The following is an 8,882-nucleotide window of genomic DNA, read 5'->3' on the forward strand; positions in this document are numbered from 1 at the left end:
AGAAAAGGCAAACAAGATGTACATTTATGCTAGTATTTGCTAGTTTCCAGAGTCCACATTAGTAGTCCAAAGGGCTTAATGAGAAAGCCTTTAATCACAAACTTGCAATCCGCGTTCAAAATATCACAATCCAGTGCTATTAGACTCTATAGCAAGAGCATGTAATCAATATAGAGACATGTGTCATGGGCTGGTTGTTCAAACCACGACAATGCAGCGACTAGCCACTGTTTGCGTGATATTGCGCACGAGTCAAGCCTAGGCCTGAGGATCGGTCTCTTGCTCACTACGCTCGAACGTAGAGGGATGAGAGAGAACCGAGAGAGATTGAATCGTGGGAGAGAATGAATGCTCTATTGCTTGATGATGTGTACAAGGTGTTTTGCAATGTAGGGGTTCACCCCTATTTATACAAGAGAAGGTAGATGCGGATGGCCCCTTCAAGTCCTCTGTTTCGTCTTTTTCTGTTCATCTTTTCCCCTTGTCTTGCATTGCATAGGTTCTTGGATTTTGTCTTGAATGGCTCGCCCCTTAGTGAGTCTTTTCGTCTCCCACATGGCTGAATGGGTGGACTGCTCCATGGATGTTCTAGAAGCCCTTGGGAGGTGAGGGGGTCTTGGTGACTCTTCGTCTGCCTGCTCGCTCGCTCGGTCGTTCATTGGGTTGTTCGCTGCATCTTGCAGATCGGCCGCTGATTGATGCACAACATCGTCCATGGAATCATGCTGAATGAATCTTGCATCGTATGCTGGTTCGTGGTGAACGAGCATGGCATCAGTCCCGGACTCATTCTGATCAAGCGATGCATCATGCATTGAGTCAGGCTGCACGATCCGTGTATTTAGCCGGACCGTGATACATGAATCTGGTGAATGTCTGAGTCGCCAATCTTGCACTGCGACATCCACCGAACAAACATGAAAAGCTGCACCTAGGGTCCTAGATTGATACACATCCAGAAAAAAGTAGGTAATCTTATTTTCCCTGGCAAACACGAAGTGATTTTCTTTTCTTCTTTTCATGCCATCAAGGGGGTTGGACTAATATTTAAGAGTCTAGGGTCCAACTAACTTCCCTTCATTTCCAATTGCAAGTTTGAACCTGCTTGCAGTAGTGGCTCTCGTGAAGCAATTGTTGCAAGCTGTTGTCGTGAGCTCGGTCATCCTAAGCCTAGGCTTGTTGCGGTAGCTATGGCTTAAGCTGGACATATTATGTCGCCTCTTCTTCCCAAAGCCTAGGTATGTCGCAATTGAAAAAATGAGGCATGAATCGTTTTAGTAAAATACGGCCTCAAGTGACGCTTCCAGTGTTCATCTCAATCGATCTAAATGAGGTTCTTCCTAGCATAATTGGAGATGGAGACTTTGACCATAAAATCATTCCTATCAGCGAGCTCAAACATGCAGACATTCGCTTCATCCAGACGAGCATCTCTCACAAACATGGGCCAACCACAAAAGGCATGATTTGTTCAAACACCTGGGAGTCAGAATTTGCTGGTTCTTCTGAATCTATCTCTTTACAAAACCACAAGGAACGCTCTGTCAATCTAGTATGACGAGGAAAAGAATAAATACAAAGAAAATTCAAAGAGAAAAGGAAAAAGAAATGTAAATATATGCTAGTATTTACTAGTTTCAGGAAATTCAATTAAAAGTCTTTACTGGTTTATAGAAGTCATCATTCCCAACCTGAAGTTTGAAGTTAAAATGTCATAATACAGTTCTCATAGTCTCTACAAATAGCGCACATAATTTTTTAACTCTTATGGTAACGCTGCTGGAGTTACTCTCATGTTAACGCAGTTCTATCCTTAATAAAAGTGGCCAGATTACCAATTTCATAAATGGATACTCCGATTCAAATTCTCTAGTTTTTTTCAAGAGCAGCGGAAAGCCGCGAAGATGAGGGACCTTGCAAGACCTGCTCAAGGATCTCACTTGAGAAATGAGAATTCTCATAGGTACTGTTGTAAACCTTGTATCGAGTTGCAACGATCTACAAATCAATACCTGTGATCATGGTGCTAACATGTACGTGTTCTTCACATTAGACAAAACCAGAAGACGCCTTTCAATATACTAAATGTACTTAACACGCATGCATTTCACACGCAGACCGCAAGCGTAGGGGAAAAAGCGAAGAAATCAATGATTGTAACATGGATGGAATTGAGAATTTTACCTTAAGTTGTTCAATTCTTTCAAGCACAGCTAAATTAATGATGTATCAAACTATTGGTTCAATTTGACAAAGTAAAGTAAGCTTTTTTCCCTCGAATATCTGACTAATATGACGAAATACAACAGTATTTCTTATTTGATATTTAAGTTATTAGCCATTAGATCTACAGTGGAACTTTAGTATCATAATGAGCCACCTTCTTATCTGTCGGGTCTTTCCCTTTATTTATGGAGGTGGCGACATTCTTGCAATTTGCTTGTACATATCAACTAGTTTCCTTGGGTATATATATATATATATATACAACAGTATTTCTTATTTGATATTTAAGTTATTAGCCATTAGATCTACAGTGGAACTTTAGTATCATAAACCTTCTTATCTGTCAGGTCTTTCCCTTTATTTATGGAGGTGGCGACATTCTTGCAATTTGCTTGTACATATCAACTAGTTTCCTTGGATATATATATATATATATATATATATAGAGTACTTTTACAGCATTGAATAACATTCTCCGTGTAAGGGGACTTAATTGGCTTCTAATTCTTAACACGCCTCGTCAATTGCTTTTCCAACACACACACACATATATAAGGGCCAACCAATAGACATTAGCTAAGGGTGTCAAAACCGAATTGGAAAATTGAACGGAACCACTAACTAAACTAAAAGTTTCATCCTATTTTATTCGTTTCAATTGTTGGTTCGGACAATTGAAAAATAACCATTATGTTTTTCCATTTCTGTTATTTCAATATAGTTAACCAGATCGCACTAAAAATTTTCAAACTAACCGTTCTTTTTTTTTTGTGGGCAAAGGGCAGTGACCCCAACGGCCATGGGTGAGGGGTCCCGGCCCCTCGTTGAGGCCGCAAGGGCGTCGCAACCCTTGCTGTGGCCAACAAGGGCCTAGGCGAGGGCTCACGATGCTAAATCCGGCATCGGTGAGGGGTCGCGACCCCTTGCCCAAGGCTGGCAGCTCCTCCAATTTTGAACCGAAAAAGAAATAAGAAAGAAAAGAAAGAAAGAGAAAAAAAATCGAAAATCGAATCGAACTGGATTTTTTGGTTAAGGTCATATTCACTTTCAGGCGAGATTTTTTTCCTTACATCCTAATGGTTCGATTTTTCAAGAAAATCAAACCAAATCGAACCATTGACACCCCTATCATTAGCCATGTCATGCTTAGGCCGAGCCAACCCTTTTGCCAATCTAAAGAAAAGCTGTAAAACACTACCTAACTAGTGAACAATCAACACAAATAGGTGCAATTTCGACAACAATTTACGTTTATAGATTTTCATGAATGATAAAAATATTGTTCGTTCATTCATTTTTATAAGTGATATAAAGGATTATTTAAAAAAATATATCTTTCAAATCGTCTATTTTTCGAGAAACAAAAAGAGACGTCGCTAGATGTCGTTTTAACAATTATTTAGTTGGCCAGCTAATAGGCTTCATCATAAAAGTTAGCTTGGGTTCTCGGTGTTGACCGGCCTCCATCGAGCGAAATTTTGTTCTCCGGCCCATTGGTCTCCAAACTTCAACGTCCCTAGATTAAAATACATAAGAAACTAGATGAAGAAAATGTGTAGGCTTGTGACATATTTGCCCTAAATTTTGAGGTAAATATGTCATACGGATATAAGTTTGGGGTAAATGTGTCACATGAATAAAAGTTTGAGGTTTTTTTTTGTGACACAAAGAAAAGTTTATATTAAATGTATCACAAATGATATAATTTGGGATTCTTGGTGGCTTTTTTCCTTTATTTTATCATGGGTAAAATTTCGTTGGTGACAACGAGTCTAATCTATGAAATGAGTTTCTATGAATATGAAACTCGCGGGCGAAATTCAAGTGTCAACAATGTCAACATGAGCCACTACAGTGCCCAACTTGAGATCTTCTCAACTCCATAATTGATGTTCCAAACTCAATTTTGCCTCAACCAAGTATTAGTTTCATGTTGGAGCTTGACTCGAATAAAAAGTCAATATTTTTACCTATACATGAGTGTGGCTAAGGATATCTACTCCCGATTTTATGACAATTATATTTTTTGAATTAGGTTCAAAAGCTCGTTGAACCGAATATCGGCGAACTTGAGCTTTAGTTTGACAAGATACTCGAGTAATTTGAGTTAGAGCTTCACTATATTTTGGTCAAGCCGATCTCAAATGATTATCATCCTAATCTGAAATGGGCCGTGAATAGTTTGACTTAGTTCCGCTCTTTTTTTTTTTTTTTTTTTCCGAAAATGTCCGCTCTTAGTAGGCTTTCATATATGCTGGTTGTGAGACGAATAGGTACACCTGTCAAAATGGGTCTAAAACCCATTTATAAACTCATTTTTGTATAAATTGGTCATTAATGGGTCACTCTTTATTTTCAGGCCAGCCATAATGGGCTTTGAAAATTAGAAGGCCAAAATAGATGGGTCTTAAATGGGTATGCTCCGAACCCATTTAAAACCCATTTAACTTATTTGACCGAATATCTTCTTCGTCAATGTTCTTCAGACTTTCACCCACGACGCGACAGAATCTTCTCTCTCCCTCTTCACTCGACTCCCGCGTACCGACGACTTCCATGGAAGCTGGCGGATCATCCGAAGCTGCCCAAGGGGAAGACGATCGCCATGGTGGTCTTGGACGGCTGGGGCGAGGCCAATCCCGACCGGTACAACTGCATCCACATCGCCGATACCCCGACCATGGACTCGCACAAGGAGGTGCGTTTACGAGCTCGATTCTTTGTGTCCCTATTGCTTATGAAATATGATGGGTGAATGTAGGAATTGGGTTTTTTGGCTGATTTGGTTCCGATGCTGGGTCGGAGTTGCTTCGGTTGATTTGAGTGGAGTGGTGCAAATTGGATGCTAGTGATGGACTGTGGAGGTTAGATAGAGACTGTCGAGTGGATTCGAGACTGACCTGGACATCATTAATGTTTTGCCTTGGTTGCTGATGCTAATCCCGTGATTTGGATACTAATTGTTGCTTTTGGGCTTTTCTTTTTATTTTTGGTGATATGATGAATTGGTTACATGCGTGATGTGTTCTCTGCCGGTTTGTAATTTTAGGATAGTTAAAACACATTCTACTCGTAAAAAGTATTTGGTAGTACAAGTCGTTGCTTGCTTGGAGTTTTTTTGGATGATTTGGATGAGGAGTCTCTCATCGTCGACTTTCAAGACTATTTGCTGTAGGTACTTTTTTTCATCTCATTCTGTTGGTTTAGTCATATGATTTAATGCACTTTGATTTTTGCCAAGGTACAAAATGCACTTGTGATCAATTTGATTTTTACCATGATTGTTCTAGTGATTTCATTGTGCTCTTGCTTGGTTAGAAAACAAATAAAAATCGTGCATCTACTCTTCGGAGTGTGGGTACTGTTATTTTATCAATAAATTGACTAAATTTACTAATCTGAATTCCCAATGATTTAACATGCTAAATTTTTATCTGGTTCTCTCACTTTGGCATTTGCAATAGCTACTATCTCATTGTAGTGGCGGACTATCAGATCAATGTAATTCTAATGACCTGTATGTGTGAGTTGCGTTGTATTGATGATGTCTGTTAGGATATGAGAAGCTCCAGGGGATCGGCTGACCACTTTTTGGGAGTCCAAAGTGAGAGAAATATTGCTGGGAAAGGCCTGCTCTGTTCCATTTTTCTTCTTCTTCCTTTATTACTTTTTTTTTTCCTTTTTGAATTTGTGAAATTCCCATATGAGATTCTGGGATTCTATATTGATGTAAGAAGATTGTGAATGATCAGGTTGAATGCAGAGTCACATGATCGAATTGTTGAGGGGGAAGCGGTTGGTTTTCGTTGGCAATACCTTGAACAGGAATATGTGGGAATTGATGGTCTGCATCCTACGAGGCTCGGTGAAAGATCAAAAGAAAGTCCAGAAGCCAATGACAGACGTCACTTTTACTTTGAAGGAGTGAATGAACTCCATCCCTGCAGCATCTTATTTGCAAACTTGCTATGATTTGAACCTGCATTTGATTCTTGAGTGAAATCTCTTTACCTTTGGTATTGTTTGTCACTTGCTGGGACATCTTCTTCTAGTCTAGTTTGTTAGGTGTTGTCAGGAAGCTAACTCTAGTGTACCTGAAGAACATTTTCCCTCTTCAGGTTTTGAAGTGGACAAGAACATATTGGATGTAGTTACAGAGTTGACTATTTGTCGCGACCTAAAAAAATAAACAGGTTTATTTTCGGGCTAATGGATTATCAGGTTAATTAATTAACTAACCTAACTCGGACTCTCCCAAGTCCATACCAAATCGCAACTTAAGGTTCAAATAATTAACATGCAATGTGATTTGAATTTGGAGTCGCCACTAATCATTTTCGGTAGGTTGATTAGAAACCTAAATAAAATAGCGGGAGAAAACTATCTTATTTCCGCGAACCGGAGATTTTGAATTCGGGGATTTGGTTACGTCAGATTTCTCTAACGCCCTTTCGGTACCATTTTCATGAAAAATATTTGATTTGGCAATTTTGATGGATTTTACTCGAAATTCAAAGATGCAATTTTTTTGGTTTTTTTCTTCTTTTTTATGGGGATGTAAAACATTGAACTTTGTACGATATACACCATGGGTGATTTAGAAAGAAAGAAAATGCAGCTACCACGAGTATTTATAAAAATAAATTAACATGTAATAATGCTAAAATTTGAAACACGTGGCATGTCTAAAATAAACAAACAAATATTCAAACCAAACGATTACATTTTTGTAGATCGAGATGGAAAGGATTACCTTCTATTACACAAAATCTTACTCACATACACGTTATAGTTCCCTTCAAGATCTCGGAGTTGGAAGAACGCGGCTGTCGTCGAAAATGGCAAGCAATGGCCTTGTTGGGTTGCGAGGGGCGAAATATGTGTCGGGACTCGTCGAAGATGATGCTCGACTAAAACACTTTTCTTCACTCTCGAATTTTCTCTTCCGATTTTTCTCAAGAACTCCCTTTTTCCTCTCTAAAAATTCCTCTCAAAAACTCTCTCAAAACTCTCTCAATTCTCTTCCACTCTTCCTAAAAAAAACTCTCTCAATTCTCTTCTACTCTCTCTCTCAATTCTCTTCCACTTCCCCCTTCTAAAACTCTTCTCAAGAGCTCTCTCTTTTATAGGCAAAGTTCTTCATCCTTCATTCTTCACCTTCATTTCTTCACCTTCCATCTTCATCTTCTCTTCTTCATCTTCATTTCTTCACCTTCCATTTTCATCTTCCCTTCTTCATCTTCATTTCTTCACCTTCCATTTTCATCTTCCCTTCATTATCTTCCCTTCATCATCTTCCCTTCTTCATCTTCTTTTGGTATTTGTAATACAGTCCCTGAAGTTCCAAGTATTTGCAATACGGTCCCCGAAATTTTAAGTATTTGCAATACAGTCCTTGAAGTTTCAAATCTTCTCGGTGTATTTTTCCATCCCGTGCCTAGTCTAGACGCATGCTAAATTAAGTGTTCCGCTTGCCCGATTATATGCCAATGCAATGTACGCTAAAAATAAATATGTGAGATGATTTTTTTATAATTTTTATGCAAAAAATAGATTAATCAAAATTTAGGCGTCAACAGCTGCCCCCTCTTTGAGTGGAGGCTCGTAGAGGTTCCGCTCAAAGACAAAATTGAATCCTAAATTTTGATAGTGCAAATTATGGATGAACTATTTTGGCGGGAGTTTTAATCCCATTTTTTTTTTAATGTAATGAAGTGATGCATGATATGCAAGACTGTAAATAACATGTGTCATAATTCCTCTTTTCCATGTTAGAGAAACATGCACATGGATCGCATACAAGAATACCTGTTTTACCAAATTTCTCGTAAGCTAATGGTTCTCTTAATTTCCAAGTTTCTTTTTGCAGATGCAAGGATTTTAAGGTATTTGGCCTATACGTTATCGGAGACTTCTCCCTAATGCAAGACAGCGCAAGATATGTGTGTCGTTTGAGATCACAAAAGCTACGTCGTTGTGAGTCGAAAGAAGTGGGATCAAGTTCACAAGAGCTACGTCGTTGTGAGTTGATTAAATGTCGAAATCCGCAAGTGCATATGTCTTCACGATTCGATAAAGGGGGAACCAAAATCATAAGAGCTACGTCGTTATGATTTGGTTTGGATCAAAAATATGGGTGCTTATGTCTTCATGATTTGATAAAGGAGCCGAAAATCATAAGAGCTATGTCATTATGAGCCGACTAAAGGTCAAGATCACCGGTGCATACGTCTTCGTGATCTGATACCGAAATCATAAGAGCTACGTCGTTATGATTTGAAGAGATGTCAAGATCGCCAGTGCATATGTCTTCACGTCCCGAGATTGAAACCATAAGAGCTACGTCGTTATGATTTGATAAGATGTCAAGATCGCAAGTGCATATGTCTTCACGTCCCGAGATTGAAACCATAAGAGCTACGTCGTTATGATTTGATAAGATGTCAAGATCGCCAGTGCATATGTCTACACGACTTGACGGAAGAGGCATATTGCCTGAATTGAACAATATTTGATAGGAGCACCATCGAATGGAATCGATAAGTACAAAAGGGGCATATTGCCTGAATTGAATCATAACAACTATCATGAGAAGAGTTGTTAATTTGAAAAGGGGTTCGTAAAACTTACCCGGGTTCTCCAAACGATTAATCAAG

This window comes from Rhodamnia argentea, chromosome 5 (assembly GCF_020921035.1).
Source record: "Rhodamnia argentea isolate NSW1041297 chromosome 5, ASM2092103v1, whole genome shotgun sequence".
In the NCBI taxonomy this organism is placed as follows: Eukaryota; Viridiplantae; Streptophyta; class Magnoliopsida; order Myrtales; family Myrtaceae; genus Rhodamnia; species Rhodamnia argentea.